This window comes from Dysidea avara, chromosome 1 (assembly GCF_963678975.1).
Source record: "Dysidea avara chromosome 1, odDysAvar1.4, whole genome shotgun sequence".
In the NCBI taxonomy this organism is placed as follows: domain Eukaryota; kingdom Metazoa; phylum Porifera; class Demospongiae; order Dictyoceratida; family Dysideidae; genus Dysidea; species Dysidea avara.
Window position 1 is genome coordinate 38,491,592 of NC_089272.1, and position 27,257 is coordinate 38,518,848.

The window sequence follows — 27,257 nt, forward strand, 5'->3', positions numbered from 1 at the left end:
TTACAAATATGTCAATCATAGCTGGTGCTACATAGTGTATTCCTCCAGTAAGTCTTCAAAAGTAGCATCTGCAGGGGTAACCAGATTATGACTTACAAGGATTCTTGAGCCTAGTACTGCATAACAAATGGCTTTTAATGACAGTAATGTACAGGCATGGTACCATGATAGTTAATAACAAAATATCGCGATATCGATACTTTCAAAATATCGCGATATATCGCTAAAACGGTAGTATCGCTCAGCCCTAATTAAAGGAAGACACCGAAATGCAGAAGATCCTATAAACAGAATTTACCAGTGATTCAGCAGAAATTGGACAACATTAAGTTAATTGCAGGAAATGCCATTCACTGCTATACACATCATGGTGCATCAAATTTGCTCTATAAATGCTCCTAGAGTTAATATTTAGGCACTCTGTGGTTTTCATTGTATCTTCTAGCAGTTATTCTAAGATGATCATGGCCTTGCATAAACAGGAAGAGGAATAAATAGATCCCTTGGGCACTATTGCACACATGGTTGCATAAGTGATGGATTTGTAGTCATGTGCAATTACCATTCTGGTGGAAACTTAGAAGTGGTTCTGGCATTATGTTTTAAAGGGAATGGTAAGGAAATAGATTAGACATGTTTTAACACTCCACTGGGTGTTTTTACATCACAGATTGATGCCCTTGTCTGTTTATGTATATGCGTAGTATACCACAAAGGGATTCACTGTATATAGTCTAGTGGAACCTCTCTTTACAAACTAAGGACACAATTAATAGAAAAAACCTCCATAATCAGGACAAAATTTTTGGTCTCAACAGGTCTATTAATTAGTGGTGTGCAATATCAGGATTTTCATTTCGATACAATATTGATACAATAATGGGGTAAATATCGAAATCTCAATTTGATTTTTGATAATTTTTAATTGTGTGGGTGGAGTAATTGTGTGGGCGGCCGATATTATAAATACGCTTCAAATACAATTTAAACACTATTGCACAGAACTAATAATAAGCCTAGAAAACTGGTAGACAAGCTTTTAATTAAAGTGACTAGATTGTACAGAACCAACCTTCATTTCTAGTGTGATTGCACAATCACACACTAAAATGCTGTAGATTTATCGAAATATTCTTCGATATTTCGATAATTATCGCAAAATATTGCCTTTTTGGTAAAATTAATTGATATCTGCTAAAGCAGTATCGAAAATCGATACGATAATGATATCAACAAATGTGACCGGATTTCATATAACAAGGCTTCCACACACACAAAATCAAACTTACGATTTTACCAGAAATGGATTGCTGGTCTAATACACTATCATATTTCACACTGTACTTCCTTCAGCACTGGCAAGTCTGGTTTCTGTAGCAGCTTTCTTCCGACCCTGTCAAAGCCACGAGTGTGAGATTGGCACCATTAAATGGCCATGGCTTTGTGATAATGGTGTGTAGTGAGCTGGGACTTCACAGAGAGCTCGCCAATTGTGTTCTCAGTCAATTTGGAGTAATTTGAGGGCCATGGAGGGCCATGGAGAGCCCAAACTTGGCCTCTGGATTCCAATCGTCTTCTTACTCCATTTTATACCCGTATATTAAGACCACCATCCACCCCCACCCTCCCACCCTTATTACTACCATCTGTGATATTATTACCCGCTCGAAAAAAGCTGCTCAAAACAGGGCAAATTTTGGGTATCAGAAATGTATACACCCACTCAGTGATAGCTAGTGAACAGATGAACAATTGGTGCAAATTTTGTTTGCACAGCTGTAGGCACTGGGAAGTTATTACACAATGATTCCTTAAAATCGCCATATCTCCTAACAAAGCTTTGTGCGTCGAAGCCTTGTTTTGTCAAATTCAGTCACAAATTATCGTGATATTGATATTTTTTCGATATACTGCACACCACTACTATTAATACATTTTTTTATTTCTGAAAGAAGAAAACCTATAATTATATTGCAGCAAAAAGTGGCCAAAAATTCATGGTTCCAAAATTTCCACTGTATGGGATTATGTTATACCGTATAGCGAGAAATTTCCGGAGGGTGTAATTTTCGGATAATGATCAATGCGAACTATTTCGGAAATAATTTTTCGGATAAACACCACGATCAGCACTTGATGGAAATATACGGAATTGTGCTCTGGCAAGGCAGGTGAAGATTTCTGTGCGTCATCAGGTCATGGATTACGCATAGATTATAGAGAAAGCACCGGCACTTACGTGCCCCTCTATAATCTATGGATTACGTGATGGACTTCACGTAATGCCTAATGTAGTGACACTAATCCCGTAAACAGCTGCTCTCTTCGCTATTTCCGCCTTCTCTTTTCCTGTGTAGCTACACCCGATATTCACCACGTGGTTTCCCATTTTCCTGCTTCCACTGACGTATCTCCATCATTCTGGTGACGCCTGAATTGGTAACAAGTGCAGAACTAGGGATTGTCAACAGGTAAATAAGAAATAATGCTATCGCCACTCTGTTTACACACCTTGAAGTACTTGAGGAGTGCTATGTCAACTCACGATTTTTACCTAAATGTAGACTACGTATGAATAAACAATTTCGGAAATTTTATTTTCAGAAATTATTTAGTTTTCCGAAATATCCGAAAATTACACCCTCCGGAAATTTCCCGCTATGCGGTATGTTTTGAGAGATATAGCATACAGATTGGAATCTCCCAGAAATGTTGCAGTGAAGGGATTAATTAAATGATCAAACCAAGACAACAAATTATCAAGGCTGGAAAATGCCAATGAGAAATTAAACGAAGAGTACAAACAAAGCAATGATAATGAAAGAGTGGAACAATTTCTGATGAGGAGAGTGCAGTTGTTGGGTATTATTGACCAACTATCACAGCTTAAGGGCCTTACTTAAGGGAGAACTGGACAGAAACAATGAGAGAGTGATGCTCTATTAGGTCTAGCTTGTAGCTGAACTCCTACAGAGCTACTTGTTTGTAACTGGAACTACTTGTTTGTAGCTGAGCTCTCCTGTATGACCTGTTTGTAGCTGAGCTCTCTACAGGGTTACTTGTTTGTAGCTAAACTGCCTACAGGGTGGCTTAGTTGTAGCTGATCTCTCTACAGGTTGGCTTTTTGTAGCTAAATACTCCACAAGGTGATTTGTTTGTAGCTCAGCTCTCTATTGGGTGACTTTTTTTGTAGCTGAACTCTCTATTGGATCACGTGCTTTAGCTGAACTCTCCACACAGTGACTTGTTACGTAGCTGAATGCTCTAATAGAGTAACTTACTAACGATGCTGGGTGACTGCACTATTAGAGCATCTCGATCACGCACTTGCTACACATAGTGTAAGCAACCATTTATCAGATGGGATCAATTACCAGAAACGCATACTTCAATTATTGGACAGGTGTTATACTAATAAAAACAGTGGAATTCCGTGGTACAAAGAAGTGGCATGGTTGACAAAGAGTGTGTTATGTTTGTTAAAAGTTGTAATTCTACTGATAAAAGAATGGACAAAGGTTAACAGTTTGTATAACTTCTGTACTGTAGATTTGGGGCTGTTTTCAGAAGTGAGTTCAGCCTATACCATCAATGGTGGTTCGTCACTTTGAAAGCCCATGACAGTCTACTGTTGATTTCTGCTTCAATGTTAGTCACCAAACAATAAAGGAAACAAGCCAAGCCACGATCAAGGGCAGCAGTCACTGAAACTTCCACAGAAAAACACAGTACGATTAGTGTCGAATTTGCCAGGTTGAACTGATGTAACCTAAGATAACATGGCGGCTGTAATGAAGGCAAAGATTGGTGAGAATGTAGTTCAAAATAGAGTACTACCATCTAGCCAACTGTTGAGAAGCGTAGGAAACCTAATATTCATATCCACGACCATAGTTCAAGTATGCCACCATGCTTTCCCTACAAAGCATCTAGAAACCACCAAGAAATCAAGAACAGAACCAAGAGAACAATGTACGATTGGTTGGGAGCTGGTTGTTCCACTATTGAATACTGTAGAGTCCTTAAATGACCAATGTGTGTTTAATTATCAAGCAATTTATGTGTGCATTTTTATGTGATCTGATGTGCTGAAATTTTGCATGGAAGTCGGTTAGACCTTCATAAATACGCAGGATTTTTTCAGATTTTTGTGAGGTTCCAGTGCAAGGCCATGACCAGTCATTGGACTATTGTCCAATAGTTGAAATGCGCAAGCCCATGGGGTCCCAGTGATTGAGCCATGGTTCAGATAAACGGTTACTTTGATTTTTAACCTTTTCAGCTGTTATTGGTCAGGGGAAGCACCGTTTGTCACCAAACTTGGTACACAGGAAGACGAAGTCAAGTGGAATACCTCTGCCAAGAATCGTGTTCCAGGAATGTTCTGACAAGAAGGGATGTGCGGTGGGAAATAAACATTACGTTAATTGCCTACGCTAGTTGGGTATTCTATCATAACTCAGCGGCTTTTACTCCAATTTTCTATACTACTGCAAGGACATTCTATGATGATTATTCCATCTACATACTGGTTTTCAGCTCACTCTTCTTAGTGAGGCATGAAAACTAATAGTTTCTTTATTCATGAAACTGATTGCATAATTGTGATACAGGTTTAGTTTTGCATCATACGTATCTCTATGGTAGTTATCTTGATTTCTTTCAAACCACAAAAAGGCACTCCTCCGATGGTTACTCCATCTATATAGCAATTTTCAGCTCATTCCTTCAAGGAGTTTACCCTGTGAGTATGACAGAATTTCGGTATTATTAAATTGTGCAAATAATTGGTCATAACTCCATGATTGTTCATCAGATTCCTACCAAACATAGTACAGAGATTCGCTTTAATGAACCCATTAAGTGTGCTAAACATCAGGGTATGGATTTGTATTATATGGCAGATTTTGCAAAGTGTGCAAAAAGAAAAGAAAGAAAGAAAAAAAACAAAGACAAAAACTCATAACTTTTGCCACTTGTATCTTTGAAATATCTGCGGTGACTTTCTTCAAACTCTGTATGCAGACACCCCAACTGCAAGGGCACTTCTGTAACAAATTTCGCGTCAATGGGACGAGAGATCACGGAGCTATATATGCGTGAAAATCACGTTTTCTTTTTTCCTATCAATACATGACCAGATTTGCAAGAACCCCATATGTTAACGCATTTTTCAAATTCCATTTTCTTTATCTAGATAACCAAAGGGATGGTCGACCAAAGTTTCAGCTCTAGAAGCCAAGAACTTTTGAAGTTACAGTGCTACAAAGTGGCAACAACTTAAATATCAATTTGTATAGTGACAATATGGAAAATAAACCACAGGTGTTTAATTAAACGACTGTAACTTATGAACACAATCCTCTACCAAAATGCAACTTACACCATTGGGTTTTCCATGAACAGGTGAATCCATTATTGGGTACGTTTTGTCTTTCAGGCCTTTTCTACAACTAAGGCAAAGGCAAAAACATGAGAAAAAAATGAACGAATCACTTGTCCAACACAAGGCAGACTAATGCTCATATCTTCTGTCTCCTTGGAAGTACTGACAGGAAACAAAGACTTTGGAACTCCTTTTGCTTTGGGGATCACGATGCAACCAAAGGTTTGGCATTATCACGTTCCTTCATTGTGAAACAAGTGCTTTAAAATTTACGGAATTTTTTTCGATTTCATAAACACTCCACCCATTGTTTACTGCATTCTGCTGATGTGCAAACATATGGGATTCTTGCAGATCTAGTTACTTGGGCCACACGACACACTACCATGTGTTCTGATAGACATAGATCACTATGCTAATGCCACACCACTGATTTACTGGCACATATCAGCACCCTTTAGTTACAATAGAGTCTATTGCAATTGCTTGTGGCTGGTGTCTCTTTGTTTTACAAGTGTTTCCAGGTGGCACAGTGAGTCCCAAGTTGCTGCATCTCAGCTTTATCCTTCACCTGGCTTGCTAATAGAATGATTTTCCACCATCAGTGTTGCCAATAATACATTGCATACACTACTACTTTAATGTGTATCTCCAGTAAGTCATCTATGACTCAGAATGCTGTGCATGCACATAGTGTGTACACATCAGCCACACCACTGATGTACTGGCACTTATGTAGTTACCCATTGCCTTTAGTCTGCATGTGTCATTGCCTTCATTTGGGATCATATGTGACTGAATTTTGGGAAAACATTTCAAATTACACATTAGAAGTTTCGAGATAATTCGTTTTAAAGAATTCAAGTCAGCATAACTTGCCAAGGATAACCAGCACATGTATGAAATTCACGCAAAAGTTGCACAATCCATTACCTTTCAGACCACTTCCAGTACTTGTAGCTGCTTGTAGAGTTTCCCACCAAATAAGATAGAAAATCTGAGCAGTTGGACAAACTAAGTAGTATCACGAGTGCTCACAAAGGGAGGAGGGTGGGGGTGGTGGGGTGGGCAAGAGATAGACTTCAAAATGGAGGCACACTACGATTAAAGTCCAGACACGAGATTACATGGCAGTGCTGGCTTCTTAGTCGCTAATATGCAGTAAAATCAACAGAAAAAAACATTTGGCCAATACCATCAGGCTATCCACCAGTAAACCACTGATTCTTGCCAAGCCAGGCCTGAAACTATCCAGGGGGGGTAGGACAAGCCCACGTGCATTACGCAATGCACTTAAGTGATGCTTGAAAATATTTCACGTGAGCGAATTTATTGTACAAAATATTGATGAAGAGGTTCGACAAGGTTCGATAGATATTTGAGTTCTACCATGTTTGTACTTTATGAAGGTGTAATGTTCATGAAGAAATACAAAACCGTTACGAAGAAATTAGCATTCCAAAATGACAACACGTGGCAATCACCAATTCACCACTAATGGTCTCTGCATTCATCATACAACCACAAACAATTGTCCGTGTTGGATATATCCCTATAGAAAGGTAGAAGAATATGTTTCTTTTGAATATATTTTAGTAGCGCTAAGGGCCTTGCATAATTCCATTATGAATTCATGTGGGCTTGTCCTACCCCCCTGGAAACCGCCATTCAAGCTCTCCACACTACCCAGAAAAAATGTCCGTTAAAACCAGCCTTGAATAGTTTTAAGTAGTATCGAGGGTCAAAACTAGTAGTATGATAGTGTAGCTATCTACCGGTGTTGGTTTGATTTTGCCTGATGTGCAATTTGGAACGGCTTTGTAAAATCTCGTCACATATGCTGATCGTGTTGGCCTTCACAACCTTGTCTTACTTCCTCACTGAGTCACCTTCAGAGACATCTCACATCACAATATAAACAAATCAGTTAATACCACTATAGTTCGCTATTTTTTGTACAAGTTCTATTTTAGTATTGAGATTTTCTGATGCCAGTTAAACCTACTTGCCTGCTAATGCATGCATATCATTTCTGCTGGCACACGCACTGCTCTGAGTGCTGGCTATAGCACTGTTTATAGATGCTCAATGGGTAGCTTGTCACATTGGTGTATGTATTTGGTTGTATGTGACCCGGTCAGTAATGGGTTTACTGAGGTGATGAAGTCATCACCTATTTGTGGTGTGCGATTTTCACAACTTCATGCACATCACAGCTTTCATGCACTACCATCTGTGTAAACATCTCTATTTATGGTAATTCATTTTTATACTTGTGTTTTTGTGTCAGCTATAAAAGTGCTGAACTGCTAAGCTGTACAGACTGATGAATCGCTGATAATAATCAGTAGTCAGTAGTTAATATTACCACTGATGGATTCTCGAAGTGAACTACTTTTTACTACTAGTATATTAAAAATTATAAATTTAAAAATGAAGTAGGGATCCAAGTGGTAAAAAGTAGTGAAACAAGAGATGAACGATGGTAGCTATTACAGCATAGCTCAGTAGGAACCTACTTTGGCATTGGACACAAAATAATAGCTGTGCCATGCCAAAATAGGGATTTCCCACCAAGCTATGCTGCAATAGCTACTATTATTCATCTCTCGTTTCACTACTTTTTACCGCTTGGATCCCCACTTCAATTTTAAATTTATAATTTTTAATATACCAGTTTGTTTAATTTCTGTTAAAGCATACAGCTAGCTATAAAGATGTGACTGTTCTATTAGGGTGACTGTTGTATGGAGTCAGTCTGCAAAGATGCCCAAATGGGGATGGTTATCGTGATTTCGATCGATTATTAGAGTCAGCTTTCCAATTTGAAGGTGTGCAGTCACTGACTAGTTATTCCATCACTTAATGTAAAAGGGGAGTGTTGTCGTGGTTTCAATGGATAGATCGATAATGCGTAGAATAAAGAATGGCATGATTATTATTATCTCTTCCAAAACAGCCAAGCTGTAAAAAAGGGCACAAAATTCACCTGAATTGTTGTTTTTAAAATTTTTACCATTAACCTACAATCACAGCCATTTCTTGGCTGCCACCTTGGATTTCACATCTTTTTCACCATAGCCTTTCTGAGGGCTGCACTCTTTTTTTACAGCTTGGCTGTTTTGGATTAGATTTCACTTCCTTTTGTATTTGTATACCCCAAAGCCAGCCTATGGTCGGCTTTTAACCAATCTTTTTTCTTCACCATAGGAAGAAGAAAACATGAAACGGATGTTAAATAATTTATAATTATTACAGAACTCTCTACATGGTGGTTTCTTTGTAACTGAACACTACAAAGTGACTTCTTCTAGCTGATTTCTCTACAGGGTGATTTGTTTGTAGCTGAACTATCTACAAGGTAACTTCTTCTAGCTGATCTCTCTACAGGGTGGTTCCTTTGTAGCTGAACTCTCTACAAGGTGACTTTTTCTAGCTGATCTCTCTACAGGGTGATTTGTTTCTAGATGAACTCTCTACAGGGTGACTTGCCTGTAGCTGAATTGTCTATCAGATTAACTGTTTGTAGCTGAATTCCCCACAGAATAACTTGCAATGTAATATAATTCTATAATGGAGTAAGTTATAAACATAGCTGAATGCTTTATTAGGGTAACTGTTCTATTAGAGTATCTCGATCTCGCATTTGCTACACATAGTTGCGTTTTGAATCATAACTCAGTGGTTTGTAATCCGATTCTTCTATACTACAGCAAGGACTTTCTATGATGATTATTCCAGCTACATACTGATTTTCAGCTCATTGCTCTAAGCAGTTTGCCTGGTAGACGTGAAAACTCATAGTTTTTTTTATTCATAAAAATCAATCGCGTAATTTTGACACAGGTTGGGTTTTGTGTCATATCTCGATGGCCTTTAACTGGATTCCTTTCAAACCACAAAAAGGCACTCCTACGATGGTTACCCCATCTACATATCAATTTTCAACTCATTCCTCCAAGGCGTTAACCCTGTAGGCGTGACAGACCTTCGACCTTATTTTACACAAATAATCGATCATAAATGTTCATCGGATTCCTACCAAAGTTGGTACTGAGATCCACCTTAATGAGCCCTTTAAGTGTGCCAAACATCAGCCCGATCCGAACACGCATTTGTGTTTTATGACAGATTTTGTGAAGTATGTGAAATGAAGAAGAAAAAAATGAAGAAATTAAAACGAAACTTTGTTTGCTTGTATGGCTGGAGCGATTTTCTTCAAATTTGGTATGTAGATTCCTCTAACTGGCCAACACTTCTGTAGTAAATTTGGTTCCAATTGGATTAGGGATCACTGAGCTACATAGGTATGAAATTGCATTTTCTTTCTTCCTGTTAATATACTCACGGTGCGGCATGCCGGCTTCTTGGGCCGCACCTTGATTTGATCTTGTGACCTATCGTGAAGATACAGGTAGCTATCTAGTACCAGTACCTCCATACAATAGCATAGCATAGTCTAAGCGTCTTAAATAATCTTGTGGTGTCTATTATGCTGTTAAAGGAAGTGTTGATATGGAAAATTAATGCCTCGATATGGTTTTGTTGTATGAAGAAGAAGACAAGCAGCCTGATTGAAGATGAAAGAAGAGACAAGGCGCAGAGGACCTACACTCGTTGGAACCCCAAAAGGCACATCCCACTGGTGAGTTTGTTATTGTGGCATAAAACGGTGGCTGTGCGCTGCTTTGTTTGGCCTCTAGCCTTGCGACTGTGGTCAGTGAGTGAGGCAGTGAGGCTAAATTTGAGTTTTGGCAATTTTTTTTTTAATTTTGTATCCGGCCACCTGTAAGTGTTTTGTTGCATTTGATGCTGTTTTATGTATTATATGGACTAGTACTATTCCATAAAGGTGATTTTGGCCGCGTAAAATGTCTCTAGGGTGATTTTTAAAGGCGGAATTTTGGGCGGCGCGCGAAAGTTTCACTGTAATCCCTACTTACACGGTACTACCATACCATTTGATAATTATACAACCAAGTACTAAGAATAAGAAATGTGGTTAAAATGACATCATAATGTTTGAGAAAACTATAAGGCCTAAGGCTTCGCACTCACCAGGAATAGAATCCATGTTGAATGAAGAATCATATAATGGGCAGGTGTTTTCATGGAGGTGACTATGATTCTATTTAATGCTGATCAAAACAGCTAGCATGTTGACAAAATTGCTTCAGTGTTTATTTGCATAATTTGTTTGTTCTGTACTAATGGTTTATCCTTCACCTGGTGTGTTAGCTGAATTATCACCTTTAGTCATGCCAATAATGCCTTGCTTCATACACTAGCACAACTAGCTACAACAATGTGAAGCTGTCTGTTGCAGTTCTGTCTTTTTTTTCCGGGCTATGACACCAGTTGTGCTGTCTGCCCAAATAAATAAACATCTCCTGCATGGTGTGAATGTATATGCAATAGTGTAGACACATCACTTTGCCCGCATTGCCACACCAGTGACGTACCGGTCTTGTCTACCAGTGGCAATAGGGTCTATAATTAATGTGCCAAAATATTTTTTTGTGAATAACCTCACTTCTTAATTGAATCATCTTCAGAGACATGTCACACCTACAATGAAATGGTGCCGTATTAATAAGTGCTGCATTAAATGGAAAACACGCTGTCTACCAGCGTGTTTTCCAGACACTGGAATGGTGCTGCATTAATATCAGGGTCACAAGACAATGAAATCATCCTAACATGTCTTCAAATCGTTATTAAGGAGCTCGTACCTGTATCGATAGTTCGTTTCTATGGGGCCATAAATGGAGAAGACACAATGTGCTGGTTTACTGTGACAATGAAGCTGTAATCTTCACCCTAAACAAGCGGTGCAGTAAAGACCCGTATATGGCTCACATGCTTCGCACATTGTTTTTTTTGTTGTTGTTGTTGAAGCACATTTTCAATTCCAATTACAGTCAACACACATTCCTGGGTCACACAACACATTGGCTGATTTTCTCTCTAGAAACCAGGTAACTACGTTTTGCATACAATATCCGCATGCTGATATTTTTCCTTCATGCGTACCCTTATCTCTCCTGCAGTGGTTACTGGACCTTCAAATGGACTGGACATCAGAGCCCTGGATCCAAATGTTCAGCACTTGTGTGAGCAGGGCATAGCCACAACAGCCAGGAAGACATATCAGTCTGCATTACGTGTTCCCTCTACAATGTGTTGACCCCATTTCCTGTATCTGAAGCACTTCTGTGTTACTATGTATCATTTCTAGCACTTGACAAGCTATCTCCTCAGACAATCAAGGTATACCTGGCAGCGATCTATCACAAGCAGATCACCATGGGCCTACCAGAGTCACGAGAGTTTTCCTCGATGCCCTGGCTCCAGTTAGTGCAATCGGAATTAACCGGACACACGCTACTCAGGTATCCACAAAAGTGAGGCTTCAAATAACACCAGCAATCCTACGCAGCCAAAAGGAGCACTGGTCACCTCAGCGGAAAAACAGTGACATCATTATGATGTGGGCAGCAGCAAACTTCTGCTTCTTTGATTTCTTTCGCTCTGGTGAAATAACAGTACCCACAGAGAAGTCCGTCGACCACACTGAACACTTAGTGTGGGGAAATATAGCCATTGACAATACAGAGGACCCTCAGTCATTCAAAGTGCACTTGAGAAGATCAAAAGTGTACCAACTACAAAAGGGTGTAGATGCATACATTGGAAAGACCGACTGCCCTTTATGCCCAGTAGTAGCTATCATGCAATACATAGCAGTTCGTGGCCCAAAAGTAAGTCCCTTTTTCCAGTTTCAGGATGAACGCTCTCTTACAAAAGCTCTATTTACCAGCACAGTGAGAGAGGGGTTGAGAGCAATTGGATTACCAGAACAGAATTTTGCAGGACATAGTTTCCGCATTGAAGCGGCAACAATTGCAGCCAGTGTTGGAATTGAAGATTCTGTAATAAGAACTATGGGCAGGTGGAGCAGCTCAGCATCTCTGTGTACATCCACACCCCTTGAGAAAACCTAGCATCCTTCTTCTCAAGATCACTGACTTGTTCTCAACATTAGTGGCTACTCTTAGTTATACGTGTATTGTGTAATTACATTTATGTACTAGTGTGATCAATCCTAGGTGTATACACAGTGATTTAATTGGTAGGTTTGGTGGTAGGAACAAGTTCCTCTGGACTGGGTTACCCCCAAACCGGGATAAGAGTAAGTCAGATTCTGTTAAGCCAAGGGATAACAACCAGGGCATTTGATAAGGCAATATGGCGTTCCATTGGCCCAGTGTGAACACAAAATGACCCACACAACTCATGGCTTCTGCTCCAATTTTCTCAGCACTAGTCCAGTTTTGTGACCAATACACATCAAACATAAGCTGATTGGCCCAGTGGTACACTACTGGTGGAGCAGTAGATGTCTGGGTTTGGCCAGTTTGGCTCAGAGTTGAAACACTTATCAAAAACCCTGATAACAATTAGTAAAGAATGCCAGGTATGTGCTAATCTTAGTGTCAATGTATGTTTTATTATTTAAAGCATAAGCATGTGTCTTAGGGATAAAGTATATCCCTTGCATATGCGCGGCACCCCTGGGGTCTTCTTCCACACCTCACCATGATCTTAGCACTATATAACGCCTGGCAGACATTAAATGGAGGTTAACCATGTTAACTGGAGTTAATGGAGGAAGGCACCAGCGACAGCTATGCATAATCTATATTTAGAGCTATTGGCCATGGTCCATAATTATAATTAATTGTGCATGCGCACTACTTGTAGCTAGGGTTGGGCGATACTGAAAATTTCCTCCCATGGTTATTGTGGAACTTATTATCACGATTATTGCGAATATCACAGTATTGAAACTATAGCAAGTACACTTGAAACGGTTTACACAGTATATTTGCATGGGTGAGCTTTGTTTACCAGCTACCACAACCGCAAGGAGTTTGGAAAAACTAGCCAACTTAAAGAGCATGGAGTGCATATAAATTTTGAAGGAGACATAGCTAGTTTCTATGTATATGGCTAGCAGATAACTTACTAAGGCTTACTAATGTGAAGCCAGAACTTTTATCCCACAATCACAGTAGTACTGCATCCTGTACAGGTGCCTTGCATGTATTCTAATAATTAGTGCATTGTTTAGTGTAGTAGAGCATGGGTTAGGCTTGTTTGCTAGTACAAGGAGGCTGAAATACTAATTGACAAGAACAATATGGTGCTGTTAACACGTGTAAGTGTGTAGTTGCAGCTGTATTTGCTATGATAGCTATGATATCCCAATAATGGTTTATACCAGTATGGTGGTTTTTCAAAAATAAGGCGTTATCGGTTATTGCCAGCTGTAATATCACCTTGTTACCGTCATACCAGTATATCGCCCAACCCTACTCATAGCGTAGCATGTTGTCTGTTGTTCCCCACCCACCCAATTCCCTAGTTGCTATTTGACAAGTGGGGACCCCCTCCTGCCCCTAATTCCATCTAGAGTGACTTACCCCAGATGTGACTTGGTCCCAGGTGTGACCGGGGAACCCTAACAGACTCCCCATTACCCTCAAACCAGGGTAAGAGTAAGTCAGAATCTGTTAAGCCAAGGGATAGCAAAAAAAATGCCAGATATGTGCCAACCTTATTGTCAATGCATGTTTTACTATTAAAAGCATAAGCATGTGTCTTAGGGATAAAGTATGTCCCATGCATATGCGTGGCACCCTTGGGGCCTTCTTCTACATCTCATCATGATCTTAGTGCTATATATAGATCTTGTGCATTCTAAGGCGTGGTCAGGCAAAAACAGAAAAGTTGCTACAGCTTCAAGATAGTTTATGAGAAAAGTGAGAGCAAAAGTATTGAACATTCTCTTGCAAAAACCTTCCCTAAGCAGAATAATTTGCCATGTTGCAACTACATTATATACTTTTACTTAGTAGCTAACTCCTTTTATACCAGCGCTACTCTTATCTTTCAGTACGATTCCTTCGTATTAGCATTAACAAAGTTTCATAGGCATAGAATGCATACGTATTTTGCCCTCAAAAAATGGCTGATGATGTAATAAAGTAGTCTCGTGCCCAGCCGGGCTCGCGCTAATGCGCAAACACCGTCTGGTGACAATGCTCGAGTTTCTTGGGCCCGGAAGTGCGATCCAGCCAAAATATTGGCTGGCCAATCAGAATCGAGGAGTTGCATAATCGTTTAAAAACTATTCGAAAATGGCTAGGAATGAAGTAAAACTCAGATTAGGACATTTACTAGATGCGATCTTTTCATTTATCGTATTATGAGAGGGTAGCATTTCATTTTTGGTGAAACCTCGAATCACGATTCATAAGGTGAGATCGGAAAAAACAACTAGACAACAAACATTTTGAATAACCCGGGTGAGTAACTTCTGATATATGGCTTAAATCATCTGCTTTTTTGTCTACTTCCAATACATTCATGCGATTATGCAACTAGTCGATTCTGATTGGCCAGCCAATATTTTGGCTGGATAGCACTTCCGGGCCCAAGAAACTCGAGCATTGTCACCAGACGGTGTTTGCGCATTAGCGCGAGCCCGACTGGGCGCGAGACCAGTAATAAAGTGCCACGTCTTAGCGCGCACGTGGTCTATATAACGCCTGACAGACATTAAATTCAATATGGTTGCCGGATCGCCAACTGATGAACCCAAACGCAAAGTATTCACGGAGTTACCTCATACACACACTGAAAAAAAACATGGCACAAACATACAAAATACCTGGTCTGTGAATTGCGACCGAGCACAAAAGGCACCTCAGGGACACCGACCAAGTTTTTTACCGACCTCTGTCAAGCTTTTCTGTTCCTAAAGTTGTACACCACCTATTAAACACACTGTATGCGATTTGCTGACAAGTTTTATAAAAAAGCCCTACCAAGCTAGTTTCGCCTGACTGCGAAATTCCAAGAAACATGAAGAAATACACGTGGCACAAAGGGCAATCCCCGAGCTAAAGCGCGCGCTTTGATAATAAAATAGAGTGCTAAAAGTAAAAATAAAAAGAGATGTAGTCGGGTGGTCGAGTCGCGGGTGGAGTAATGAGGTGAGCTGCTCGGTGAGCTGTGTAGACAAAACTCAAAAGAAGGACCAAACTATGTAGCAGGCTGAGAGGTTTAATAATACTGTCATGTAGTCAGTCACTTTCCTTCTGCCTGTTGATACGCTTCAGTGCGACCGCGGGATCAGGAATTTTGATCGTTGAAAAGTTAGCCTTGATCGCTTGCCCTCACTGAGCTGTTCAAATGGAACATTCCCTACCATTCCCCATAATGACGATATTCTCCGGCCAGGATCTAACAGCTGACTAACTGTTTGAGGTCTGCCACGATACGATGTATCAACTATTAAAGCCTTCCCTTCAACCTTTGACTGGTGAGCTCGCTAGTGAGTCTCTCTCCTTCCGTATATAGCTACTGCAAATTGCGATGCAGGTGCAAGGCATCTGGCTTCTGGGTTTGTCGGTTTCAACCTGCTTTTTAAAAGTTTCAATGCCGTTTCTGTATAAAGAACTTATGGAACCTGTTATATTTTTTATACACCAGGATGCGCTAGTGTCAAAAGCAACACTAAGGAAAATTCTAGCTAAGGCCAATGAAACTTGATTGCCAGTTTCTCGCTCAGAATTTTGAAAATTTGATGCGGGCGGGCGGTTATTAATCATTATTCATTATTTTCCAAAAGCACAACACACATCCCAAACATGAAGATTTCTGCCAAAAACAGTGAGATCTACATTGATTATTCTTGCATAAATAGCTAAAGTACGTTACTAATCCATATAACAAGTGATTTTTCCATTAGAGTATAGCTGATTGCTCTATTAGAGTAAAAGTGACTGCTCTATTAGAGTATTTCGATCTGAAATACCAATAATGAAATTCCATGCGGGTGTATCAAAAGCATGCGGGCGATGACGCGAAACTACTAATCAAGTTTCATTGGCCTAATGCTTCACGGCGGTGTATTATGGCTTCCCAAAGAATATTTATGGCTCGGAATTGCTGCGAGTGGTTCCCCTCCCCAGAGTGACTTTCTTTTTAGTTTAATACGCATGTATATTTCATTTTATTTTTTGTACTCTCTAACACTTCTTCGCCATGCCCACACAGGTGTTAATTCACTAACCTTGTTTGGTGGTTGCACATTACCGAGTACTCATTTATGTACTTTTCATGTGTCTCATTATTCATTAATAGAATATTTAACCCATATGCCCCCTCTAATCGTTCCAACCAACATGAAAGTGTGAAGCATCATCAGTATGAGGAGAGAAGAGTTCGAAAGATCTAACTAGGGAACTTTAGTCCTCCACTTCAGGTGGCATGAGTGCCTCCACCAGGGGCGGATCCAGGGGGGGGCTTTGGGGGCTGAAGCCCCCCCCCCCCCCCCCCCCCCTTCATATTTAGGCTTTACTTGATCAATATGCTGAGTATTATAATGAAATTTTGTCTTAGCATAATTATATGATCACTAATAATACAAATACTCATAAACCATCTTATAAACGTCTTTCCAAGGTATTATCAGTGGATTTATGCTAAAGTTTATGCAACAAGGACTCGGATCAGCGTTGGAGGTGTACAAGATCGAGATACTCTAATAGAGCAGTCAGCTAACTACTCTAATAGAACATTCACTGGAAACATGTACGTAGTTGGTTCTGTTATGGAATTTTTCCAAATCTGCCTGCACCTATACATACAATGAAGTGCATTGGTCTGTTTAAAGGGCTTCATTTATCTACTTGTGTAGTTAATACGTATGGTAATACTTAATTCAAGTACACAATTTCTATTGAAAATGCTCTCAGATTCAATCTTGCAGGGGTGGTGGAGTAGGCCAAAGAGTGAGGGGGCCAGGCCAGCTGCAAGATGAAGACCAAAAAAAAAAAAAAAAAAGGTCACAGCCTGCAGACAACAACTGCTCTCCACCAATTATATCTCCTTATAACTACACATATGTAGCTAAGTAATTTGCTACACTGCTTCTCTGAATACTGTGACTGCTCTATTAGAGTATCTAGATCCTGACTGTTCTATTAGAGTATCTCGATCTTTTCTTGCAAACAGTGTCCCAAAAAAGTGTGGGGGGGAGCATGCCCCCCCCCCCCCCCCCCGTCTCCACCGCCTATGCAATCTTGTATTGTTCAAATTTCAAATTTTCCACTTTCAACATTATTATTCTAACATGCACTTATTCAGTGTTGTGCAATTGTGAGAGGGGTGCATCATGTAATTGGTTGCCTGTACCTACCCAAACTTTTCCATTAGCAAAATGCTTCAGAGAGCCATACCTATAATCCAAAGGCAGTATATAAAATATCTACAGGCAGAAAATATTATGAATTTTATGTGCAAATGTCTCCAAATTGCAGTATTTTAGTATCTATTTTTCAAAATTTTCCTGGGGGGCATGCCCCCAGACCTCCCTAGTTCCTACCCAAGAGATTAGTACTTTGAGTTAGCCCCCCCGCCCCTTTTATAAATCCTGGATCCGCCCCTGTCCACTACCGTAGCCTAAAAGCGTCTGGCCTTCTTATTGTCTCGCAAGTGGAAAACTCCATATTGTAATGTGATGAGCTGGCTTCGCTTCCGTCTTGGTTTTTCCCTGTTGCAATCAACCATCATGTACATTCCTCCTCCAGTCATCCCCTTAAGGGTCTGGGCACGTGCATGCACTATGATGTAATACATTATGCTGTAATTGTATGCATGCATGTGTCCAGATACTACAGTTATAACACTACAGTTCCAGTCTCAGTTGACCTAGCACTGGAGGAGGGATGCCTTGGGGCTGTCTAAGCACCCTTTTCATTCCTCTCTTCTATCCTTTGTTCTGTAAGTTCTGTTGTTTTAGTTCTGTAGCTGTAGGTATAGGTATAGGTAAAATCTAAGTAGAACATCTTAGCTTAGAGTTACGGTGTTGTGGATGGGTGTGCCATTATAGGGGCAGTTCTTCACCTATATAATATATATATATATATATATATATATAGATACCTTGATTCTTGATTGTCAACTGTTAAACTCTAGTAAATCTTCATGTTGCTAAAAGTTGGCCTTCAAAAGTAGATCTCTGCAAGAGCTGCACACATGTAAAGCAAGGATACAAAAAGCCTGCAAGCATATCTGGAGCCATGAAAAAGTTTGTAAATAAACTTTGTTGCTAGAGATAGTCAAGCAGTGAATTTCATTGAGCTTATACTGAACATTGAATGACATCAAATATCACAAAAGTGGTAAAGAATTGCAGAATGTCACAAGCCATTGTGGTCAAAAACGAAACTAATTTCAGCACATAACCAATAAGCAATCAGGACTCTGTGTGAATCACAAGGAACAATATAGTTTGTGTCTTTTCCTTTAACCTTTTGTGGTTATTATTATTATTATTATTATTAATTAGCAAAGCCCACCAGGGGCAACACGCTAATGTTCATTACAATTACACACAATACCAATCAGATTGTTCTTAAAAGTGTCAATGTCAGTCTTGTCAATATCAGAGATAGGTAGTTGGTTCCATTGAATAATTGTTCGTGGTAAGAAAGAGTATTTGTAAACATCGATTCTTGTTGGTAAGTGAAATAGCTTGAGGGAGTGGTTGGAACGAGTATATGATACTGGAACTGATAGTGGTATACAACGATCAGGTATGACTGGTATGGCCTGCATTAGTTGATTTTGAAAATATGAAGCAGTTGTTAAGCCAAAAAGCTTTAGTTGGGCTCTTGCTCCACTGCTATCATGCTGTTGCATTGTTGAGCCTATTTTCCAGTGGTGGATCCAGACTTTTGTTTAAAACAGGTTTTTTTTAAAAATTAAAGGTAAGGAATAAAACGATAAAGGGTCTGAGTACAGTGTACATACCGTTGAGATTTAAAAGCTCTGAGATCGGATACATTAATTCTCAAGCTCAGTCTGCAGATCCAGCCCACAAGTCCAGTGTGTAACTCCAGTCCATAAAATAGCCGAACCATTGCATTGCTATATAATCCACTAAACGTTTAAACATTGTTTTAATTTGCATTAAACTTAAAAAGCTGCATAGCTACTGTATAAACAATGAAACTGTAGACTAGTGAAGAACATAGCTAAACCCTTAAATTTCAGGAGGGGACAAACAGTTTCCGAGGGGAATTCAAATGCCACCACCACTTAATCTAACTAACCCAAGACATATCATGCATTAATCAGGCAATGTAACACTTTTGTATGGACAAACTTCTATCTAAGTTGAAAGTTCATATCCAAAAGAGTGCACAATTCCGTTAAAAAAGATCGAGATACTCTAATAGAGCAGTCAGAAACTCTAATAGAACAGTCACTGGATATTATTAAGCAGTCACATTGAAATTAAATGCTCTAATACAGCAACTAGCTAAAGAATTCAAGACTATTTGAAGCTTAAAAGATCAATGAAATGGTGTGATACAGCAGTAAACTGGTATTATTAACCAATTATGGTGGTATAATTTTGGGAATAATGGGCAATTCTCAAAAGCATAATAGGTGATTTTTTGAGCACTGCTCAAAAGCATAATGCTCAATTTCTGGAGCATAATAGCCTCATGCCTAATCATTAGAACACGCAACCTCAACCTGCAGCCAATCCTTCAAGGCCACGACACCTGTTACCTACAATCTAAATAATTTGATACATGTATTGGTAAGTGGATGCCTTGGATTTCTTGTACATGATGGCATCTGATCTGTTGTATAAGCCTGCAACAAGCAGACACACATCAGGTATTATGAATTACGTACATTAATGGATGCGGGCATGGCATGTGTAGAAGTATGTGCACATGTTTTTAATTTTGATAGTTGATGAAATAATGGTACAAAGAATTTCAGTACCCAAAGTTCCAAACTGGAATCTGCAAGAACCACATACACATCAGTATGTGAGGTGCATACCTATCACTAGTATAATGTGGTTTAGTGTCTTACTATATATTCTCTTGCAAATGATTGTCAACCATGAAGTGAGGGATGATTATTAAGTTTTACTGTTAGATTAATATTCATTGAACTGTAACTACGTGATAACAAGAATTTAATTACAACGGGATATTAATTAAATGGACTGTACTTGCATTTGTGAATGCATGATGATAAGGTTCACTTTATGTGAGTTTGTGGCTGTGGGTAAAGGGTTTCATTACTGTGCCCACATTTAAAAATGATCTCTGTACAAGTTTAACTTCATTTCCAAACTGAAACCAGCAGTGTTCAAATATGCAAACCCTTGTGTTTATGTACATGCACAAAACAGTTTCCAATCTGCACAATGAGGCTGTTCTTGCTGTGATTTAAACCACACACACGCACGCACGCACGCACGCACGCACGCACGCACGCACGCACGCACGCACGCACGCACGCACGCACGCACGCACACACACACCTAACCTTACCACTGCACTACTGCTGACAGCTGTTTATCTCACTTAATTTCTGCCTTTTACTGTTATAAAAATTCTAACTTAGTTGATAGCTTCATAGTGTACAAATTAAATGGAAAATCTAAGAACATTTTATGTGTGGTTTTCAAAAAAAAAATGTGCATTCTATAACAGTGTTACAAAATATTAATAAAAAGTAAAAATTAAATATTCAATACAGGAAAATATTAACTTTAGTATGCCAATGGCCAATGTAGTTTACAAAAAGAAGTTACATCCATGGTTGCATGCAAAAAACAACCAATTACAATTGCAAGCTGTGAAAAATAGTGTGACCTTCAAGCATATGTGTTTGAAAAGTATAAAAGGTGGCAAACAAGAAATGGCTGGCCAATCAATTATGACACTGACAGCTTCATCATTGCAGCGATTTCTTGGCAGCCACCTTTATTGCATGGTTTTTTCAAACCAGATTTTTGAATGCTGTCTGCTCACCCTTTTTTCATAGCTTGCGATTAGCTGGATTAAAGATTTACGATTATGTAGTATTTTATACAGAAGACTATAATAATCTTTCAAGAATCATTCTTCTGCAGTGCACAATAATTTTGATCGTCAATTAATTGCTTGTCTTTTTTGTAAGCAGCACCATTGATCTGCTATGCTGACATTGTTTTTTTCTAAACTCCAAACCTGCTACTAATTATAAAGAAATTATTAGGAAGTGCATATATATACAAGCTAGCTAGTAATGACACATACATACATGATTGTCATCATGAGACCTCTATTCTTATCTATAAGTCAACTAAGTTGAGATTATACTTTTTCAAAGAATTTGAACTGATCATGTCAGTACTACATCTATCATCCATGTTGCTAAATCGACTACAGTAAGCAGCAGCAACTGACACATTGTGGTCCAATTCCTTCACACTCTTGACTGCCCTATTAGAGTATTTTAGTGTTCTTCAACAGTACTTTTAGTGTGGTGTGACTGTTCTATTAGAGTATCCCAAAAATCCAACTCGGAACATGTTAGGAGAGACAATCATTTTTCACTGGTTTTTCCTGTTCCTGCCTTCTGTTCCTGTTTCTTAGAATTTTATTTATCTCATTTAAAAACTAGCAAAACTAATCCTAGTTACTTGGTCTACAACTGCATACAAACTAATTGTAGTGATGTGTATCATGTGTTAATCTTACTTTGTAATGATAGTTACACAAAGCAAGGAATAGTTTTAAGTAATGTGTACTTGCACTTGAGAAAACTGAAAGCAACATTTATGGCATAATATTATTAGCACAATGATGGAGCTAAGATGTACGTAATTAACAAGGTGACATATATACAAGTAGGTCATTCTGCAGGAAGTCAACCATCATGGACAATTACAGTACATAATCCCAAGTCAACAATCCAGACAGAATGAAATGTGAACCCACAATCAAAAAGCATAAATATTTGAATGTCACTAACTCGCAGGTCATGTACATATTGGAAGTCTTTAAGTCACAGTTAGCATAAAGATTAGCCAGTTAAGACTTTTAGCATAAGCCACAATCTGTCGTAACACAGTGAAATAGGCAGATGGGTGAGGAAAAGGTGGATAATTGTGATCAACCAATTGCAATGTACTATACAAGAACAATAAATTATGAAGAGTTTAGCTATACATGCACACTATACTGCTTATTTACAATATCTACTAATAGCAAACAAACTTTAGGATACAAAGAGTGGACAAATTTTTGTTTCAGCTTGTCATTATTCATATTTTTCAAAAATCTCAATAACAGCTATTTTATGAGGTGCACACAGTGTATGTACTATTTAATAACTGCATGCACAAAAAGTATTAAGAAAATATTTTTAACTGGCCCACGACTACATACAGTAATATCCTACAACTGTTTAATAATCTAACAGTTACAATAACAATTATCGTGTATGAGCAGTTTATCAGCTGTAGTTTAGCACTTTCTATCATAAGCATTCCGTATCTTCCTCAGAATTCCTTTTGGGTTTCCACAATGCCAAATAGGATTTCCAGCTTCATCCTTCAAAAATTTCTTAACTGCTGCTGTACAGGATCCCGAGCAAACAGATCCTCTATTTAGTATCTTTTTACAAGACCTTCTGACTTGCTTATACTGTCTCTTACATTTCCCCGTGCAACTTTTTACCAGATTTTCACAATCCATTTTATCATTTTCTGTTTGCAAACAAATATGCATACATTGAGTATCAAATATATTTAATAATATCTCTCCCACTGTATACATACATACAAGTCTATATAGTGACAGAAATGATCTTCCACATATTCTTTCAAAATTCCGATTTTTTTTCTCTAATATTCTCAAAATTATTCATGATATGGATGTTATATTAAGGTAGCTATGTAATTTATTATCAATAGTAATTTGAGAAAAATCTGCTGCATGTAGCAGGGCAAAAAATGAAATAAAAATTTGAGATACTTTATTAAGAGAAGTCACTCACTGTAACAAAACAGGTGATTGCTCCATTAGAGTATCTCAATCTTTTTCAGTGTCATTTTATGTTATTTGCTTTTTTGTTGCAAGAAACTTGTACGAAAATTTCTTACATGAAAATTTTTACATAAGATCAAACTACTCTAATAGAGCAGTCATTCACGTAAATCATGTGAAAATATTTTTACATTAATTTTTAAAACTTTTTGCTCAAAAATAAAGCGAAATACAGTATAGCAGCTAAGCAGTGTGTAGTGGTGCTTTTAACTAGTTTTAAGAGCTTTCCATGAAAGTAAAATTCATGAATAATTTATTAATCATTAAGAAAATTTTGGATTACTCCTGATTCCTTATAACCACCTGCATATTATTCCCAGCATAATCAGGAGATCCCTACTTGCAATAATTGTGACAGGGGCTGCATAAATAGGGCATGTGTACGTGGCACAAACTACACCTCGCCACACAACAGGTCATATAGCATGATGTAATAACAAGTTATTTATGAGTCATGGAAATTTGAATAAGTAGGCAAATTTTATGTGTCCACTTGCCCTATTTTCACAGGCCTAATTACAATTATTCATCAATTGTTTTTGTAATCATAAACATCATTGCAGCCAATCCTTTAATTGCATCTTTCAACACTGTACAGCCTAATTTATTTATTGTAGACTCTGCCTGTATATGAAGTGCATAATATTGTTTTTAAGCAAATATATATGTACTCGTTTCTCATATATAGTTGATAAGCGCACGTGGACAAACACAAAGCTCCAACATGAGATGAAGCTATAGAGGTTTACCATTGGCATATGGTATAAAATTTCACGTAGTACACGGCCAAAAACAATGTGCCTTTACTATGCTTATCAAACGAAATTGTCTTCTGTAGTGTATACTCCACATGAAGGATTCAACTGAATCTTTGTCTTTTTGGTGTGCATAGGATTAGATATGAAGCCTAGCTACTATACATGTGTGTGTGTGTGTGTTTGCATCATCCTTGTGTGTGAAGAAAACCTCTAAGATAATACTGTAGCTACTTCCACTAATTTACTCAGTAGTCTTGTACGTAGGTATACACTACACATACAGGTAGCACTCTATGTATAGGTCAGTGGAAGAAGACTCTGTCACTACTGGGGATCTGTGCATGATTACCCAATTAAAAATTTGCACAACATGCATATGAAATGTTAGATTTTCACTGTGGCACCAATGAATACATAACATATTGCTATCAGGGGCAGCAAAGAAGGGAGGGGGGTGGGGGGAAGAGGGGCTTCAACCCCTGTGAAAAAAATATGGGGGCTTAGCCCCCCCCTAAAATTATCTGTAGTTGTGATGGAGAGCTTAGCTCAATAATTCGAGATACTCTAATAGAGCAGTCAAGATCGAGATACTTTAATAGAGCAGTCACAGTATTCTCAGTGTAGCAAGCTACGTATGTAGTTATGAATAAAGAGATATAGTTTAGTTGGTGGAGGGCAACTATTTCCAGCAGGTAGTGACCTTTTTTTGTTTTTTTTTGTTTTTGGTCTTGAATTACAACTAGCTATGCCATGGCATCACCAACCTAGACCCCCATAAATAAAGGTGTCTGCGTCGCCTCTGATTGCTATACATAGGAAATCAAAATGAAAACTGAAAATTCCACAAAATCACTATTCATTGTTTTTTTCCTTTGAAAATGCTATGAAAATAAAAATTTAGTAGTGCCACCCATTGAAAACTTGAACAATTATTGGTTGTGCAATTTTTTGTATTGTGTACCTGTATTCATGGTTGAAATCCCTAGCATTGTGTGAATATTCATGCTGGAAGTTTCTATTGTAAACTTCCCATTGTCTGTAGCTAGACACTTTGAGTTTCATAATAATTATTTATGTACAGGTCCACTAGTGAATATCAAGTAACAAGAAAATGGCAAGTGCAAATCTGAAAGTTAGCTCAGTATTTTAATGTTATTATTTCATGGATGTACACTACAGCCAAAGTTAACCACCTCTTTGCATTAAAAACTATACAGCCATGCTCACTGAGTCCTTCCTTGCCTCCATGACCTATTAATAAACCATTACTACACAGATTGCTAACTAATCTCCACCCCCGATAGTTCTCTGCTATTATTGCCAGCAGTTCCATATTCTAAAGAAGCCATACAACAATACAATTGTGGGTTGTGTCTGACTTGTATGTTCTATTGTTAGAGGATGCAGATTAAAGCACTCTTCACCCTTATAAGATTGCCGTATGGTCTCTGGTGAGTCCGATTCAATATAGGAAACCATTCAAGTACACATTGAGGCATCCAACTTGCAGGGCACAGATGAATAGTAGTGTTGATACCATTCATTGCTATGAATTTGATTTCCATGGCTACACCATTTCCTTATCACACAAAAGCTATCAAGTTAGGTGGAGTGGTTATTGTAGTGTTAAAATTAAACCATTTTTGGGTGTCATATTGTCTACCCACATGTTCTATACAATTTTATCCAGAACTTATGGCTTTTATGTAGCTTCTGCCTCTTATATGATCCAAAAAAAAACTTGCAGCTATCTGACTTTACACATGAATCGAAGGATTCAGCACAAATAGCTACTGTACCTTCTGTGTTAAAGAAAATTAGTGTTAGTGTATATATATATGAAAGTTGCATTTACAGATGTAGGCTAAGTATATAGGCTCTGCACAATAGTGGCTACAAGTAAGAGTACACATGATCACCTGGAACACTATGATGAACCAAACTATCTGTGCATGACACATGTGTACATGTTTACACTGTATAGTTCTGATTATTCTTCCCTACTGACACTGATTCTGGCATGATTTGTTTCTGTAATTGTATTTTAAAGCAGCTAATAAAATGATTTATTACTATTTCAATTAGCCTGTATTGATTGGTTATTTTTATAAATCTTCATTGTGCACTAGCTACCCATGTTTCGTTTTTTTGTTATAGCTCCAAAGCTAATACTTCTATTTCTGCTAAACCACAAAAGGTTTGAAGTGGTTTGATGTTTAACTTATATACACATCAGTTTTCAGCTCATTCCCATAATTGGTTTATCTTGTAGGCATGACAACAAAATTAATATTGGTGCTATTTTCTTGAAGAATTGTTAATAACTCCTTGACTATCATACAGTACGGTAGTACTGTATAGGGATCATGCATTTTTAGGCTTTCTTGCCCAAAAATATCACCCTAAAACCAGCCTCAAGTTTCCTTTATAACAGTTTGGCAGTATTGGTTAGGCATAGCCAAGCCCAAAAATGCCTTCAGAGTGACCCCAAACCCTTCCAACAAGTTTCTATGGAATTTAAATAAAATTCTATTTAACAGAATTTTATTCTAAGTAACTAACTAACTAACTAACTAACTAACTAACTAACTAACTAACTAACTAACTAACTAACTAACTGACGCTTTCAGCCAAGCATAACTCGACAATGGATAATTAAGGCTATAGGCTTGCTTTTTTCACTGTTCGACATTGCGTCGTCCCGAGATGTGCCTTTTCGTCAACCGTAGTATGTACAATACTGTACATGTATCATGAACTTACCCTTGTCCTCCTTTGTGTTCCAGTTCTTTTTGCTGACAATGCAAGGTGTCGATTTGCGACAGCACGATATGGCTTCCCTCTGGCTGTGTCATGCTTTTTTCCTGCATTTCTGTTGCGTCTGAATTCATTGCAGAGAAGTTTCTTGTACTGTTCTTCGTTTGTAACACTGTATAGCGAGCGGAGCATAGCTACAAATGAAGCATTATGGCCACCTCACTTTTCAGTGCGTAATTGATTATTGGGACACACATTTAGATGCAAAAATATTTTATGGAATGCCTAGTGCCATTATTTCTTTTAATGTGGTACATGTGGATTTGGCAGTCATAATTGTGTTATTAAAAAGCAAACAAACAAGTAGAAGGAAAA

General features: G+C 38.4%; 2 protein-coding genes across 2 annotated transcripts in view; both read right to left on the bottom strand.

Annotated features, from left to right (window-relative positions):
- Positions 1–15,385, bottom strand: part of LOC136264156 (uncharacterized) — a 45,357-nt gene extending 29,972 nt beyond the window's left edge. The window contains exons 1-2 of the mRNA XM_066058865.1: positions 15,280–15,385; positions 15,123–15,226 (exon numbers count right to left, since the gene is read on the bottom strand). The gene's annotated coding sequence lies outside the window, so the exon portion shown is untranslated. The remainder of the gene's footprint in view (positions 1–15,122; positions 15,227–15,279) is intronic.
- LOC136246548 (dendrite extension defective protein 1-like) overlaps positions 1–27,257 on the bottom strand; it is a 230,756-nt gene that overhangs the window by 179,893 nt on the left and 23,606 nt on the right. The gene's annotated exons all lie outside the window — the stretch shown is intronic.